Source organism: Lepus europaeus, chromosome 5 (assembly GCF_033115175.1).
Source record: "Lepus europaeus isolate LE1 chromosome 5, mLepTim1.pri, whole genome shotgun sequence".
Taxonomy (NCBI): domain Eukaryota; kingdom Metazoa; phylum Chordata; class Mammalia; order Lagomorpha; family Leporidae; genus Lepus; species Lepus europaeus.
The window spans coordinates 119606250-119624208 of NC_084831.1; the positions used below are offsets into that span (position 1 = coordinate 119606250).

The 17959-nt window shown below is 44.8% G+C and overlaps 1 protein-coding gene across 4 annotated transcripts in view; it reads right to left on the reverse strand.

Moving 5' to 3' along the window:
* GATAD2B (GATA zinc finger domain containing 2B) overlaps positions 1 to 17959 on the reverse strand; it is a 104454-nt gene that overhangs the window by 46490 nt on the left and 40005 nt on the right. The window contains exon 2 of one of the 4 annotated variants that reach the window (XM_062192296.1): positions 8416 to 8558. The exons of the other annotated variants lie outside the window; for them this stretch is intronic. The gene's annotated coding sequence lies outside the window, so the exon portion shown is untranslated. The remainder of the gene's footprint in view (positions 1 to 8415; positions 8559 to 17959) is intronic. 4 annotated transcript variants of the gene reach the window in all.

Consider the following 17959-nt stretch of genomic DNA (forward strand, 5'->3'; position numbering starts at 1 on the left):
GATCAAACTGAGACTTGAACCCTGGCACTCTGACAGGGGACACGGGCATTCCAACTGGAAACTTAAACCCTAGGCAAAATGCCTGTTCCATGGACGTGTTAAAACCCATGAATTCATGGTGATTCCAGAAGGGTATTCTAGCAACCTTTTCAATTCTCAGTTGTGGATATCTTCTTCAGTACTGCTCAGAACTCAACACATGTGGGCAAAGCACTCAGACGTTTCTCCAAAGACATATAAATAGTTTAAAAGTGCATGAAAAGATGCTCAACAACTTTAGTTACTAGGATATGTAACTCATAACCACAATGCAGGAGGCAGATGTTGTGAGGCAGCGGGTTAAGCTGCTACTTAGACAAGATCAGGAGCATTCAGGGTGGTATAGCTGTAGACTTAAGCTGCTACTTAGAAAGACTGTATCCCTTCCCTTATCAGAGTGCACAATCAAGTCCTGACTATTCTGCTTCAGATCCAGCTTCCTGCTAATGTGCTGGGAAGCAGCAGATAAAACGGCTCATGTATTTGAGCCCAATGTGAGAGGCACAAATGGAGTTTCTAGCTCCTGGCTCTGGCCTGGCCTGGCTGGTTGTTAGAGCTATTTGGGAAGTGAATCATCAAATGGAAACTCGTTTGCTTTCCCTTTTAAATAAAATAAATCTTTTTAAAAAAATTTATTTATGCCGGCGCCGCAGCTCACTAGGCTAATCCGCCGCCTTGCGGCACTGGCACACCAGGTTCTAGTCCCGGTCGGGGCACCGGATTCTGTCCTGGTTGCCCCTCTTCCAGGCCAGCTCTCTGCTGTGGCCCAGGAGTGCAGTGGAGGATGGCCCAAGTCTTTGGGCCCTGCATCCCATGGGAGACCAGGAGAAGCACCTGGCTCCTGCCATCGGATCAGCACGGTGCGCTGGCTGCAGCGCGCCAGCCTCAGCGGCCATTGGAGGGTGAACCAATGGCAAAGGAAGACCTTTCTCTCTGTTTCTCTCTCTCTCACTGTTCACTCTGCCTGTCAAAAATTTTTTAAAAATTAAAAAAAAATTTATTTATTTAATTGAAAGTTACAGAGAGAGGTTTTCTATCTGCTGGTTCACTCCCCAGATGGCTGCAATAGCCGGAGCTGCGCCGATCCGAAGCCAGGAGCCAGGAGCTTCTTCCAGGTCTCCCACGAGGGTGCAGGGGCCCAAGGACTTGGACCATCCTCCACTGCTATGCAAGGCCATAGCAGAGAGCTGGATTGGAAGAGGAGCAGTCAGGACTAGAACCGGCACCCATATGGGATGCTGGCACTTTAGGCCAGGGCTTTAACCTGCTGCACTACAGCGCCGGCCCCTAAATAAATAAATCTTTAACACACAAACTTACACACACACACGGCTGGCATTGTGGCATAGCAGGTAAAGCCACAACCTGCAATGCTGGCATCCCATTTGGGTCTGGGTTCAAGTCCCAGCTGCTCTGCTTCCTACCCAGCTCCCTGCTAATGGCTTGGAAAAGCAGCGGAAGATGGTCCAAGTGCTTGTGTCCCTGCACTCACATGGCAGACCCAGAAGAAGCTCCTGGCTCCTGGTTTTAGTCTGGTCCAGCCCTGGCCATTGTAGCCATTTGAGGAGTGAACCAATAGATGGAAAATCTCTCTCTGTCTTTTCCTCTCTCTCTGTAACTCTGTATTTCAAATAAATAAAATAAACCTCTTAAAAAATTATTTCACACACACACACACACACCCCTACACAATGAGTAGTGGGAAGTTGGTTCCGCTGTTGGGGCATGATGGTTAAGCTGTCCCTTGTGATGCTAGCCTCTCATATTAGTGTGCCAGTTTCAGTCCCAGCTGCTCCACTTTGGTCCAGCTCACCTGCTAATGCACTAATGTATCTGGGAAGCAGCAGAAGATGGTGCACATTATTTGGGCCCCTGCTACCCCCACAGGAGCCTTGGATGGGAGTTTTGGGCTCCTGAGTTTCACCTAGACCAGCCTCAGCCTTTGTGGCCGTTATGGGGGATGAATCAGTAGTTGGAAGATCTCTGACTCTCCCTTACTCTCTGTGTAACTAAATAAAAATATAGAGAACATTACTGTTTATTTGCTTTAAAGTGTCTTTTATATATAATTCATTTTACTACATAAACCTTTGGCTCACATCCTTTAATCAAGAGCCTAGGTTACCTTGGCTCTGTTTAATGATATGTATAAAAGATCATAAAGCCCCCTAGGCTTAAATGTGTCATGACTAGACTGCTGCCTATAAGCTAATAAGAGGTAAACAATGCTTTCCTACTGTCATCTTAAAATAAAATAAAAAAAAAAAAATCAGCCCCAAAGTTCTGACATACAAAAATAAATCTGTTAAACACCATTTAAAACAGGTGGTATCAGAATGAAAGGAAGAGTAGACTTAACACATCCTTAAAAAACTGCTTTGCATGGACAGACATCTGGCATAATGATAAAGATGTCACCTGGGATGCCTACATCCTACAGTGAAGTGCTTGGGTTTGAGTCCTGGCTCAGTTCTCAGTTCCAGCTTCCCACTAATGAGAACACAGGGAGGCAGCAGATGATGATTCAAGTACTTGTCCCTGCCACCTACATGGGACATAAGGACTGAGTTCTGGATTCCTGGCCTCCAACTGGCACAGCCCTGACTGTTGTAGGCATCAGGGAAGTGAACCAATGGATGGAAGCTATATCTCTCTGTCTCTCTTTCAAATAAGAGAAATAAATAATAAAATCCAAAACAAGACAAAACACCACTACATTACAGATAAACAGGAACCTAGAGCCTGTGAGAGTTAAGCAAAAGTAAGTAAAAATTAAAAGTTGAAAACATATCCATTAATACAATGTGCTGGTTTATGCCATGCTGATTATGACTGCCTAATCACTAAAATTATTTTTCTCAATCAGCTTCCAGGTAACAAAAGAAAATATAAAAATAAACGATGCAGGGGGCTGGTCAGCTGTGACGGCCAGCATCCCATATGAATACAGGATTGAGTACCAGCTACTCCACTTCCACTCTAGCTCAGTGCTGATGTGCTTGGGAAAGCAAAGGCAGATGGCCTGAGTACTTGGGACCTTGCCACTCACTTGGGAGACCTGGATGGAGATCCAGGCTCTTGACTTTGGCTTGTCCCAGCCCTAGCTATTGCAGCCATTTGGGAAATAAACTAGTGGATGGACGATCTCTCTCTCTTTTTTAAAGATTTATTTGAAAGAGTTGTGGAGAAGGGGGAGGGAAAGGGGGAGAAAGGGAGACCTTTCATCTGCTGGTTCACTCCCCAAATGGCTGCATCAGCCAGGACAGGGCCAGGCAGGAGCCAGTAGCTTTATGCAGGGGCCCAAGCACTTGGGCCATCTTCTGCTGCTTTTCCCAGGCACATGAGCAGTGAGCTGGATCAGAAGTGGAGCAGCTGGGACCTGAACTGACGCCCCATGGGATGTCAGGGTTGCAGGGGGTGGCTTTACCTGCTATGCCCCAAGGCCGGCCCCAAGATCTCATTTTTTGTAACTCTGCCTATCAAATAAATTAGTCTTTAAAAAATTAAAAAAAAAAAAAAAAAGATGCAAAAGCCCTTCCTTGAAACTATCAGACTAGACTAGGAAGCAAGCACCATATAGACAGAATGAAATGACAAGGAATGAAGTAAGCTTTTATCTTCTCTTCCCTATTATAGTTAATGTAATCCAATGTAACAGGTAAACCATGACAAGCACCTGCACACATACAATATGGCTGATTCTCATGAATATTACCAAATAATACTACAAGAAGATTAATAAAATCAACTCATAAAGGTAATTAATACTTCCAAGAATAGAGACTACCACAATAATTCTGGATAAGTCTTTATCTAGTCTCTAGGTTTGAGCAAGGGTGGTCTGTGGCTATTTTGTCTTCCAGTATTCAATTGTTTAGGAAACATTTTCCTTAATTCATTTCTAAAAGGAACTTGGAAAAATGGGCTCCAGCTATGTGGGGTTGGGTAAAAATTGTGGTCACACAGAGGAATGAGCAGGCCAGCCACTCTGTTAAGTCCCATTCTATAATCCTTAAAGTTTGTCCTCGTATTTACCCCCTATCAAAGGAAACAGAAACAAATATTCACATCAAAACTTGTACACTAAAAAATATAGATCTCCAAAGACTGCTGCTTGTGAAAATGTGGCAAGAACGTAAACTCGTAGGCTTTAACAGACACAGTTCTGAACTTCCTCTAAACTATAATCTGACAAACCCCTTTATTATAGGATAAACCAGTTCAAAAGTTCCCTCCCACTCCAAACTCTCCTTATCCAAGTGTTACACACCAGTGCCTTGAGTCAGAAGAGTCTGGTAGGAGCAACATTAAACTCACATAAAACCTACTACATCAGTATAGCCTCCTGTTTTCCACCTAATACAAAAGATGCTTCATACAGACATCTAAGAATCATATAAAGTGAAATTAAGAAATAAGGCATCACAGTAAATTGAGCAGCAAATTTCTAACTTCTAAATGAATGTTGAGTTCCTAATGGCCCATGAAAGATATAGTCATCCAAAGTGAACCCCAAAACTGGAACACTTGTAACGTCTGCATGCTTAGAACAATCTCTTAATTCTTCCTTCCTTCCAAGTGTTGACTTTTCTTTTGTACAACTCTAACTCTGCAGCAGATGGCAAGAAGAGGAAGAATACAGCAATTTTATAACATACTAAACAGAAAGAAAAAAGGAATGAATTCAGAGTACCTAATAAATACTATTTGCTCTATTATCTGCATTTTTGGTTCTCCTGAAGAGCACTCCCTTTCACCTACCCGTTCCTGTACCACTAGCAATTCTGTATGCTTACAAACACTTTGACCAGACCCCTAATGCCCTCATAGAATTATCAACAAATTAACAACCGTCAAATCCAGGAGGCATTTCTCTTCTAGTCAGTCTTCCTCAAGTGCATACATCTCTGAATGAGGACAGAAAGCAGAGACCTAGAACAAACTGTTTCACCTCCCAAGTGTTACTACTTCCACTAAGATAGCAGTAACCAGTACCTACACATAGAAGCTCTCTGTTACCTGCCACAGCACAAATACCTATCTGATTTTCTTCCTAAGATGGCAACAAAAAAAGTGGGTGTGTATGTGTGTGTCAAAAGATTTTTCTCTAAGCCTCACCCCTCTCCTCTTGTCCACCACCCCAAAAAAGCAGAGATGACGCAGACTTCCTTCTATAATAGCCTGTGATTTCCTAGACTGCAGGCCGTTCCCTTTGTGTTCTGTATACACTACACACGCGAGCGCGCGCACATTCTCATTGCTTTGCAGCCCCTGGCATGATGCCAGCACTCAGTCAGCTGGTTGATTCCATTCACAGAGCAGGGTTGGAGCTGACATGGAAAGAAGGGGGGTAGTGAGGGTAAGTGGGAGGGAACTAAAATCATCACTGCTACAGACAAAAGAAATTTTTAAAAGACAGAAAGAGAAGAGAAAGAGAGAAAACGTTAGTACAGCACTCTTCTTATAGCTTTAATTCAAGGGCTAAGAAGCCAAAGACCCTTACCATTATAACAAATGGGTGAGGCAGAGGGAAACAGGATCAATCGCAAGATTTATATGAGAAACAATTATTCAGATAAAATTTTAAAAAGCAAGTGTTTATTACTTCAATCCCAGCAGAAACCTTAGCATGTCACTTTCTACACCACAAAGAAACTGAGAGCAATTCTGAGTTTCTACTTTTAGAAAGAAAAAAAGGGGGAGGGGAGAAGAAGGCAGTTAAAAGTACTTACAGGTATACATTTTTCTGCTCCCTCCTCTAGTTGCCAGGAAAATTGGAGACAAGAAAGGGGGAAACAGAAAAAAGAAGAAAAAAAGGAATAAGAGATGGGTTTAGGGTATTTTTTTTCCCATGAGGGCGGGAGGGGGGGATGTTCCTTTTTCTTTTCTATCTTAAAAGAAGCTCCTTCTGTAGCACAGGGGTGGCCCCATGCATGCCAGCCCCCTTCAGAGACCTGCACAAACCCGGTCTCCAAGTGGGCACTGCCCTGCCAATCACACGGCGTACTGTTATATTAAACAAAAGAAACAGGGGGATGCTTACTTTTACCCATGATGCCTAGCGGGGGCAGGAGGGGGGAGAGAAAAACCAGTTGTAGCCGGTTTATAACCTCAGGATATGGAATTATCTCTTAATTTTTAAAAGTCCTTTGTGGTACAAAAGTCAGTTAGCCTCCCCACCCTTAACTAGCCCCCCTTTATTCTGGCCTAGTGCCAAACTTTGCCTTCATTCATGAGAGCTAGTTTCCTCTCAAATCATGCTTTAACTGTTTAGTTTCCAGAGCCAACATCTCAGACAGGAAATCATAAAATCAATACCAAAGCATATTCCAAATTACAACATAATGAAGACCTACTGCCTGCCAAGCTCCTTTTCTTTAACCAATACCGGTAAGACAGTAGATGTGCTCATTAAGGGTATTTTCCTGAAGCTGTCCCACAGGCAGCATATGATTTAGCCCTATCAACTAACAACATCTACACCTAACACAAATCATAGAAAGGTTTCATGGCAAAGCCATCATGACAGTATATGCACACTCTTTAAAAATAGTGTATATCTTTGCTATGTACTTTTTATCACAAAGTAAAATAAATTTTAAAATGGCTTAGGCCCTTCCTAAGTACAGTTGATTATTCCACATAGCTAGAACACTCTCTCCTCTGCATTACAGCACCTTACTGACCAACGTACCATTTAACACACATATCTATGTCACTCCAGACAAAGCCAGATGCTAGACATATTTGAGCCTGATCCCCTGATTAATTTTCCTTTTCTGTTTTAGCACAATTGTTTCCAATCATCTTTTTTTTTTTTTTTTTTTTTTTTAAGATTTTATTTGACAGGTAAGAGTTACAGACAGTGAGAGGAAGAGACAGAAACGTCTTCCAAGCACTCGTTTACTACCCAAATGGCCACAACGGTTGGAGCTGGGCCGATCCAAAACCAGGAGACAGGAGCCTCCTCTGGGTCTCCCACATGGGTGCGGGGGCCCAAGTGCTTGGGCCATCTTCTACAGCTTTCCCAGGCCACAGCAGAGAGCTGGACTGGAAGAGGAGCAACTGAGACTAGAACTGGCACCCATATGGGAAGCCAGCACTGCAGGTGGAGGATTAACCTACTGTGCCACAGCCCCAGCCCTCCAATCATCTTATAAAGACTTTTCATTTACCAAAAATACTGATAAAAGGTTAGAAAGTGATGGGGAAGAAATCAAAATAAACCAAAGAGGAGGGAGGGCAGTGGTAATTGTTTTGTTGGATATCTATTGTTGGAGGATTTTTTTTAAAAGTTTTTTTAAAACTTATTTTCATTTTTATTAGAAAGGTAGAGACAGATGGAGAGAGATCTTCTATCAGCATTCCCCAAATGCTCATAACAACGTGGACAGTGCCAGGCCCAAACCAGGAGTCAGGAACACAAACCAGGTCGCCCAGCCAGGGGCCCTACTACTTGACCCAACATCTGCAACTTACTGCTACACACATTTGCCAGAAGCTGAACTCAAAGAGGAACAGCCACAACTTGAACCAAGTACTCAAATATATGATGCAGATATCTCAAGCAATCTCTTAACCACTGCACCAAATGCCCCACCATTGGCTAAAGAATTTACTAAAATAGGCCGGCACCATGGCTCAATTGGCTAATACTCTGCCTGCGGCGCCGGCACCCCAGGTTCTAGTCCCGGTTGCTCCTCTTCCAGTCCAGCTCTCTGCTGTGGCCCGGGAGGGCAGCGGAGGATGGCCCAAGTGTTTGGGTTCCTGCACCTACATGGGAGACCGGGAGGAAGCACCTGGCTCCTAGCTTCGGATCGGCACAGCGCCACCCGTAGCAGCCATTAGGGGAGTGAACCAACGGAAGGAAGACCTTTCTCTCTGTCTCTCACTGTCTATAACTCTCTCTCTCTCTCACTGTTTAACTCTGCCTGTCAAAAAAAAAAAAAAAGGGAATTTACTGTAAGATTTCTAGCTGAAGAACTAGATTCTTTTATTTTTTTTTTAAGATTTATTAATTTTATTTGAAAGTCAGAGTTACGCAGAGAGAGAGAGAGAGCGAGATCTGCTGGTTCACTCCCCAATTGACTGCAATGGCCAGAGCTGTACCAATCCGAAGCCAGGAGCCAGGAGCTTCCTCCGGGTCTCCCATATGAGTGCAGGGACCCAAGGACTTGGGCCATCTTCCTCTGCTTTCCCAGGCCATAGCAGAGAGCTGGATCGGAAGTGGAGCAGCCAGGACTTGAACCAGTGTCCATATGGGATGCTAGGACTGCAGGAGGTGGCTTTACCCACTATGCCACAGCGCTGGCCCCTGAAGAACTAATTCTTTGCAAACAATAAGAAGGAATAAGAAGGGAGAATGGATTTTCTTACTTGTCAATTGATATCTTCTTTCAATATATCACCCCAAAAGCCTGCTTCATTTGGACTTCTGAAACTCAAATCATAGTTATACTGCTTTCATCACCATCTCTCACAAAGCTCTTGTTTTTCTTATATATTAAAGCTTTTAGAGTCTGCAGAATATAGAAAAAGAAAAATATATTCTACTCACAGTTATTAATATGCAAAGAAAACTATTCCTTAACAAACAATATAGAATTAACTTTCAGAAAATTCTGAGCTAAACAAGAACTAGGTAGTACTGGACACTGGCATAATGCCCTCAGTAATTTACAAACTGGGGTGACTGTTTAGCACTGTGGTTAAGATGCCCATGTGTCATCCCAGAGTGCCTGGATTCAAGTGCTGGCTCTGCCTCCAATTCCAGCATCCTGCTAATGTGCACCCTGGTAGGCAGCAAATGATGACTCAAGTAATCCTACATGCCACCCATGTAGGAAAACTAGAATAATTTTCCAGCTCCTGTCTTCTGTCAGGCCCAGCTCAGCGATCTCACGCTTTTGGGGAGTGAACTAGCGGATGAAAGATCTCTGTCTCTGCCATATCTTTCAAAAAAAAATGTAAATAATTTACAAACTACAAAGGAAAACCCTAAAATCCCACAATAACATCAAGTATCAAGTGGCTGATATTGTAACATCTCAGCCACAGTAAGTTGCACTTAACAGAAGCTCAACAGATGTCTCCAGATCTAGATACTGCTATCATTTTAGCAGATAAGGGAAAATATGACAATAATTTGATTAAAAATATGACATATGTGATAAATGCAGTAAGGAAAATAGATTATTTTTCTCTCATATATCACATTTCCATAAGAGAACTATGAGAACTATAAATTTTAAACTGAGGCTCACCAGCTCAGTTGATGGAGGGAGAGAAGATTGTCTTTTTTTTTTTTTTAAAGATTAATTTATCTGTTTATTGAAAGGCAGTTAGAGAGAGGCAGAGGCAGAGAGAGAGGAGGTCTTTCATCCACTGGTTCACTCCCCCAGATGGCCACAACAACCAGAGCCGCGCCAATCTGAAGCCAGAAGCCAGAAGCCAGGAGTTTCTTTGGGGTCTCCTACGTGGTTACAGGAGCCCAAGGACTTGGACCATCTTCTACTGCTTTCCCAGGCCATAGCAGAGAGATGGACTGAAGTGCAGCAGCCTAGACTCGAACTGGCGCCCATATGGGATGACGGCACTACAGGCAGCAGTTTTCTCCACTATTCCACAGTGGTGGCCCCAACTGTTTTTTAACCACCATTCAAAGAGCATGCTCATAAGTCCACTAAATACTGGTCAACTTTTGTCAGTCTATAAACAATATACAGTAATATTCTGCCCTTATAGGCAGTTTGACTTTGCACGAGTCAATCTTTGCAACTCTAGATCAGACTTGGTCTTTTAGCTATAACACAAAATAGACATTGATCTCTTAGTTATAACACAAAAACACAGGCAAAGACAAACTAGGCTGCATCAAAATTAAGTTTTGGGGGGTCAGCATTGTGATGTAAAGGGTAAACCCGCCACCTGCAATGCTGGCATCCCATATGAGTGTTGGTTCATGTGCCAGCTGCTCCATTTTCAATCCAGCTCTCTCTGCTAATGGCCTGGGAAAAGCAGTGAAAGATGGCCCAAATGTCTAGGCACTTGCACCCACGTAGGAGACCAATCTGAAGCTCCTGGTTCCTGGCTTCAGCCTGGCTCTGCCCTGGCCATTGTGGCCTTCTGGGGACTGAACTGGAGGGCAGAAGATCTATTTCTCTCTCTCCCTTTAAAATAAATCTTTAAAAATAAAAAACAATTTCTAGGAACGAGCATTCAGTCTGGTGGTAAAGACACCCACGTGACACTTCGGAGTGCATGGGCTGGATTCTGAGATGCATCACCTGACTTCAGCTTTCCAGTAATGCAGATCTAGGGACACAACAATTATCACTCCAATAATTGGGTTCCTGCCACCCACAAAAGAACCTGGACTGTATTCCAGGCTCTTGGCTCTGGCCTGGGTCCAATACACAGCTGTGGGCATTTGAGGAGTGAACCAATAGTTGCAGCTTTCTCTCTGTGTCTCTCATTCTCTGTCTCTCAAATTTTCTTAAATTAATTAATTTATTTGGAAGGCAGAGTTAGAGGTAGCGGCAGAGAGAGATCTTTTACCTGCTGGTTCACTCCCCAAATGATCGCAACGGCCAGAGCTGGGCTGATCCGAAGCCAGGAGCCAAGAGGAGCGTCTTTCAAATCTCCCATGTGGGTGCCAGGGCCCAAGAACTTGAGCCTTTTTTTTCTTTTTTCTTTTTTAAGATTTATTTATTTATTTGAAAGAGTTACACAAAGAGAGAAGGACAGACAGAGACAGAGAGAGGTCTTCCATCTGGTGGTTCACTCCCCAATTGACCGCAACGGCCGGAGCTGCACTGGAGCCAGGAGCTTCCTCTTGGTCTTCGCACGTGCATGTGGGTGCAGAGGCCCAAGGACTTGGGCCATCTTCCACTGCTTTCCCAGGCCACAGCAGAGAGCTGGATCCGAAGTGGAGCAGCCGAGTCTTGAACAGGCACCCAAATGGGATGCTGGCACTGCAGGCGATGGCTATATCTGCTACACCACAGTGTGGGACCCCCAAATAATTTTTTTTAAAGAAAGTTTCTGGGGCCGGCGCTGTGGCTTAACCAGTAAAGCCACCACCTGCAGTGTTGGCATCCATATGGGCACAGCTCCGACCATTGTGGCCAGTTGGGGAGTGAACCAGCAGATGGAAGATCTTTCTCTCTCTCTCTGCCTCTCCTTCTCTCTCCGTGTAACACTTTCAAATAAATATTAAGAAAAGGAAAGGGAAAGGGAAAAGAAAAAGGGAAGGGCAGGGAAAAGAGTCTTTATGTAATGTTTTTCAAAAAAGAAAAAGAAAACGTTTCTGGGGCTGGCACTGTGACTTAGTAGGTTAAGCATCCACCTGCTATGCCAGCATCACTTATGGGCATTGGTTTGAGTTCAGACTGCTCTACTTCCCATCTAGCTCCCCGCTGATGGCCCGGGGAAGCAGTGGAAAATGGCCCAAGTGCTTGGGCACCTGTACCCATGTGGGAGACCTGGAAGAAGCTCCTCCTGCTTCTGGCTCTGGATCAGCCCAGCTCCAGCCGTTGCAGTTTCCAATACTCAGCTCCAGTGTTTTTTTGTTTTTATTTTTTAAAGCTCTGGTTCTTGACTCCAGTTTGCTGCTAATACCACAAGTAACTAGGTTTCTACCACCCATGTGGGAGATCTGGATTGAGTTCCCTGGCCCAGCCCTAGAAGCTGCAGGCACTTGAGAAATGAAACAGAATTGGGGGCTCTCTCTTTCTGATTCCAAATAAATACATTTTTAAATGGGCAAATGATTTGGATAGGTATTTTTCCTAAGAAGATACACCAAGAACCAACAAGCATGAGAAGAGTCTCAGTATCATTACTCATCATGGAAATACAAATCGAAACAAAAAGATTGGGGTGGGCTTTTGGTGCAGCAGTTGAAATGCTGCTTGGGACACCAGCATTCTAGAGTAGCTGGATTCAAGTTCTGGCTCCACTTCCCATTCCAGTTTCCTGCTAATGTGCATTCCAGGGAACAGCAAGTGACAGCTCAACTGGGTACCCACTACCTACATGGGAGACTCAGAGTGAATTTCTGACTCTTGGCTCCAGCCTAGCCATGCCACAGCTGTTGCAGGCATTTGGGGAATGAACTAACAGATACAGATCCGTTTGCCTCTCTTTAAAAAAAAAAAAAAAATCCCACTTCACATCCATTAAGACAACTACAATATGAAAGACAGATAATAACAGGTATTGGAGAGCATGTGGAAGAACTGCATTCCTGGGGGAGGTGTTTGGTATAGTGGTTGAGATGTTGCTTGGGGCACCTACATCCCATATCAGAATGTCTAGGTGGAAGTCCTAGCTCCCAATTCCTGCTCTGTGCTGTTGTGCACCCTGAGAGGCAAAAGATGACTCAAGTGCTTGAGTCCCTACCACCCTGGAAGACCTGGATTAAGTTCTGCGCTCTTGGCTTTGTCTCTCTGGAGGCCTTCCAAATATAATGAAAAAAAAAATTTTTTTTAAAAACCTCTATATTCCAATGTAAAATGATACAGCCAATTTGGACAATTCCTCACAAAGTTAAACACAGAGTTACCATATGATCCAATAACTCTTTTGCTAGATAAATGAGAGAACTGCAGGGCCAGCATTGCGGTGTGTCGGGTTAAGCAGCTGCCTATGATGCCAGCATCCCATATAGGCACAGATTCCAGTTCTGGCTACTCTACTTCCAATCCAGCTCCCTGGTAGTGTGCCTGGGAAAGCAGTGGAGGACGGCATCCATGTGGGAGACCTGGAAGAGGCACTTGGCTCTTGGCTTTGGTATGTCCCAGCTCTGGCAGTTGTGGCCATGTTGGGGGGAACCAGCAGGTGGAAGATCTGTCTCTTTCTCCCTCTTTCAAATAAATCTTAAAAAAAAAAAAAAATTGCAAGTATTACCTCCACACATAAACCTGTCCACAAATGTTCACAGAAACATTATTCATGATAACCAAAAAGTTGAAACAATCTAAATGTCCATGAATTTCTGAATAAACAAAATATGGTATATCTATACAATGGATTATGCACTCCCACCCAAAAAAGGAATGAAATACTGATACACTTTACAACATAAATGAACCTTGAAAATATGTTAAGTAAAGGAAGCCGGTGACAAAAGGCCATATGACTCCATTTACAGTACTCCCCCTTATGTATAGTTTTACTTTCATGGTTTTAGTTAACTACACTCAACCATGTTTCAAAACATTAAATCGAAAACTTCAGAAATAAATAATCTAAGTTTTAAATCACATGCTGTTCCGAGTAGTGGGATTAAATCTTACACTGTCCTTTTGTCCAGTATATCCACGCTGTATACGCTACTTGTCTGTTACTTAGTAGTCATGTCGCAGTATCACAGTGCATGTATTCAAGTAACCCTTATTTTACTAAATAAGCAAGAGAAGTAATGCAAAGGAGGCAGTAGGGCATACAACATTGAGGACAGACTAATTCTGGTGCTATGTAGTAACACTGGATGACAGCAGAAAAAAACAGTATACATAGGATTTGGCACTACCCAGGTTTTCAAATATCCATTGAGTGTCTCAGAATGTACCCCCTACAAGTAGGCTTGTATCTGTAAGCACTCAGATACAAGTTAAGGGAATGGCACTGTGGCTAGCAGTAAAGCACCCACCTGCAGTGCCAGCATCCCATATGGGCAAGGGTTCAAGTCCCAGCTGCTCCAATTCCGATCCAGTTCCCTGCTAATGTGCCTGGAAAAGCAGTAGAAGATGGCCCAAGTGCTTGGGTCCCTGCACCCGCATGGGAGACCCAGAAGAACCTGGCTCCTGGCTTCAGATCAGCTCAGCTTCAGCCACTGCAGCCATATAGGGAGTGAACTAGCAGATGGAAGACCCCTCTTTCTCTCTCTGCCTCTCTGTAATTCCAGCTTTCAAATAAACACATAAATCTTGAAAGAGAGAGAGAGAAGGCCAGCGCCGCAGCTCAATAGGCTAATCTTCCGCCTTGCGGCGCCGGCACATCAGGTTCTAGTCGGGGCACCGGTTTTTTTTTGTTTTTTTTTTTTTTTTTCATTTTTGACAGGCAGAGTGGACAGTGAGAGAGAGAGAGAGGGACAGAGAGAAAATTCTTCCTTTGCCGTTGGTTCACCCTCCAATGGCCGCCGCGGCCAGCGTACCATGCTGATCCGAAGGCAGGAGCCAGGTGCTTCTCCTGGTCTCCCATAGGGTGCAAGGCCCAAGCACTTGGGCCATCCTCCACTGCACTCCCAGGCCACAGCAGAGAGCTGGCCTGGAAGAGGAGCAACCGGGACAGAATCCGGAGCCCAGACCGGGACTAGAACCCGATATGCTGGTGCCACTAGGCGGAGGCCCTTTTTTTTTTTTTTTTTGACAGGCAGAGTGGTCAGTGAGAGAGAGACAGAGAGAAAGGCCTTCCTGGGGCACCGGATTCTGTCCCAGTTGCCCCTCTTCCAGGCCAGCTCTCTGCTGTGGCCCAGGAGTGCAGTGGAGGATGGCCCAAGTGCTTGGGCCCTGCACCCCATGGGAGACCAGGAGGAAGCACCTGGCTCCTGGCTTCGGATCAGCGCGGTGCGTCGGCCGCAGCACGCCAGCCACGGCGGCCACTGGAGGGTGAACCAACAGCAAAGGAAAACCTTTCTCTCTGTCTCTCTCTCTCTCACTGTCTACTCTGTCAAAAAAAAAAAGAAAAAGAAAAAGAGAGAGAGAGAAAGGAAGGAAGAAAGAAAGAATGAAAACTACAGATACAAGTTAAGTGTCAGTAGTGATTACCATTAGCCATGAATTAACTCTCCATCATAACAGAGGAAGGTAATACTCTAGGTTTGCTATAATATTTGCCTCCATATATGGCAGTTGTCTAAATTAATAGTTGGAGATACCAGAAATGCTCTCAAACCAATAGATTATTTCCATCAGAGCCTTGAAAAATTAATAACTGTATACAGAAACTCTACTCCTTTCAGCTAAGCCATAATCACCCAAACCCAAAGGTACTTTAATTTTATTTTAAGATTTATTTATTTAAAAGGCAGAGTTACAGAGACAGAGGGAGATACAGAAAGAGAACCATCAGCCGGTTCACTCCTCAAATGGACACAACAACTGGGGCTGGGCTGGGCCAGGAGGTAGGAGCTTCTTCTGGGTCTCTCACATGAGTACAGGGGCCCAAGCACTTGGGCCATCATCTGCTGCTTTCCCAGGCACATTAGCAGGGAGCTGAATTGGAAGTGGAGCAGCTGGGACCCGAACTGATGCCAATATGGGATGGTGGCATTTCAGGAATCCGCTTTACCACTATGCCACAATGCCAGTCCCAAAGGTGTTCAATTGTGCGAACTGAAAATAGAATTTAAAAAGACTTCTTGGGATTTGTTATCCAAGTTGTGATGCCCTGAAAAAAACCATATTCACTAAAGTAGTATTTAGGAAAAATAAAAGATCTATATTCATTGAACATTTAATACACCAAATATTTAAAAGCTTTACCTAATCTACACTGTCTTCTAGAGATGATTATTACATTAGTGAAATTAAAATATTTAAATGAAGTCTTTCTTTCAGCTAGTAACAGAAGAGCACAGCTTGCTCCAAAGTACATACTCTCCACTACACCATGCCTTAAGCATTTCTTTTTTACATGCTTGCCTTGCCACTCTCCACTTTAACCATCAGATTAAAGAGAATATTAGGGCCGGCGCCGTGGCTCAACAGGCTAATCCTCCGCCTTGCGGCGCCGGCACACCGGGTTCTAGTCCCGGTTGGGGCACCAATCCTGTCCCGGTTGCCCCTCTTCCAGGCCAGCTCTCTGCTGTGGCCAGGGAGTGCAGTGGAGGATGGCCCAAGTGTTTGGGCTCTGCACCCTATGGGAGACCAGGATAAGCACCTGGCTCCTGCCAACGGAACAGCGCGGTGCGCCGGCCGCAGCGTGCTACCGCGGCGGCCATTGGAGGGTGAACCAACGGCAAAAGGAAGACCTTTCTCTCTGTCTCTCTCTCACTGTCCACTCTGCCTGTCAAAAAAAAAAAAAAAAAAAGAGAGAATATTAGTCAAATGAAATTGAAGTCAAAAACTAGGAGCAGGTGTTTGCTGCAGCCATTAAGACACTGCTTGGGATGCCCCTATCAGAGCACCTGATTCAAGTCCTACCTCCACCACTTTTAATCCAGTTTCTGACTAATGCATACCCTAGGAAAGAGCAAATGATAGCTCAAGTACTTGGGTCCCAGCCATCCACATGAGAGGCCCAGCCAGACTGACTTTTGGGTTCCTGCCTGGCCAGCCCTGACTGTGGGGGGTATTTGGAAGTGAAGCAGCAAGTGGAAAATCTCTGGTGCAAGCATTTAGCCTGCCAGTTAAAGCCATAGATTGGGATGCCTATGTTCCATATCCAAGTACCTGGATTCGAGACCTAGCTCTGGCTCCTGGTTTCAGCTTCCTGCTAAAGCAGTCCGTGGAAGGAAGTTGTAATGGCCCAGGTCATTGGGTTCCTGCCAAGCACATGGGAAACCTGAACTGAATTCTCAGCTACCAGCTTTGGTCTACCCCAGTTCCACCTGTTTCAGACATTTGGAGAGTGAACGCAAGGAGGGAGATCTCTTTTCTTTCATCTACTTGAAAGGCATAGCAGCAGAGACACAGAGACCTTCCATCTGCTGCTTCACTGCTCAAAAGGACCATAGCAGGCAGAGGGCTGGGCCAGGTCAAACCCTGTATCAGAGTCTCCCATATAAGTGGCAGGAATCCGAATACCAAAGCCATTATCTGCTGCCTCCTAGAATGTACATCAACAGGAAGCTGGATTTTTTTTTTTTTTTTAAGATTTATTTATTTACTTGAAAGGCAGAGTTTCACAGAGAAGGAGAGGCAGAGAAAGAAAGTGCGTGCCCGTGAGAGGGGTCTTCCATCTGATGGTTCACTCCCCAATTGGCTGCAACAGCCGGAGCTGCAACGATCCAAAGCCAGGAGCCAGGAACTTCTTCCGAGTCTCCCACACTGGTGCAGGGGCCCAAGGACTTGGGGCATCCTCCACTGCTATGCAAGGCCATAGCAGAGAGCTGGATAGGAAGTGGAGCAGCCAGGATGTGAACCGGCGCCCATATGGGATGCCAGCACTTCAGGCCAGGACATTAACCCACTGCACCACAGCGCCCCCCCCAGGAAGCTGGATTTGAAGGAGCCAGAAATCACACATTCTAACATGGGATGCAGCCATCTCAAGCAACTGTTGCAGCAAACACCTACCCCTGTCCGTTTTCCTTTTTCCTTTTCTTTTTTTTTTTTTTAAGGTTTATTCATTTATTTGAAAGGCAGAGTTACACAGAGAGACACAGAGAGTGAGATCTTCCATCCACTGGTTGTAACTGGAGCCTGGAACTCCATCCAGGTCTCCCACATGGATTGGCAGCAGCACAAGTACTTGGGGCCATCTCCTGTTGCTTTCCCAAGTACATTAGCAGGGAGCTGGATCAGAAGTGGAACAGTCAGTTTTCTCATATGTGATGCTGATGTCACAGGTGGCAGCTTAACCTACTAGCCCCTAATGTAATTCTTTTAAAATATGTATGTATGTGTTTGAAAGGTAGAGTGGCAGAGAGGGAAGAGACAAAGATCCTCCATTGGACATCAACGCTGTGGTGTAACCAGTTAAGCTGCCACCTGCAGTGCTGCATCCCATATGAGTGCTGGTTCGAGTCCAGACTGCTGCACTTCCAATCTAGCTCTCTGCTAATGTGCCCGGGAAAGCAGCAGAGGATGGTCCAAGTCCTTGGACCCTTGCACCCACATGGGAGACTTGGAAAAAGTTCTTTGTTCCTGGCTTAGGCCTGGCACAGCCCTGGCTGCTACAGTCATCTGGGGAGTGAACCAGTGGATGGAAGATCGATCTCTCTCTGTAACTTTCCCTTTCAAATAAAATAAAT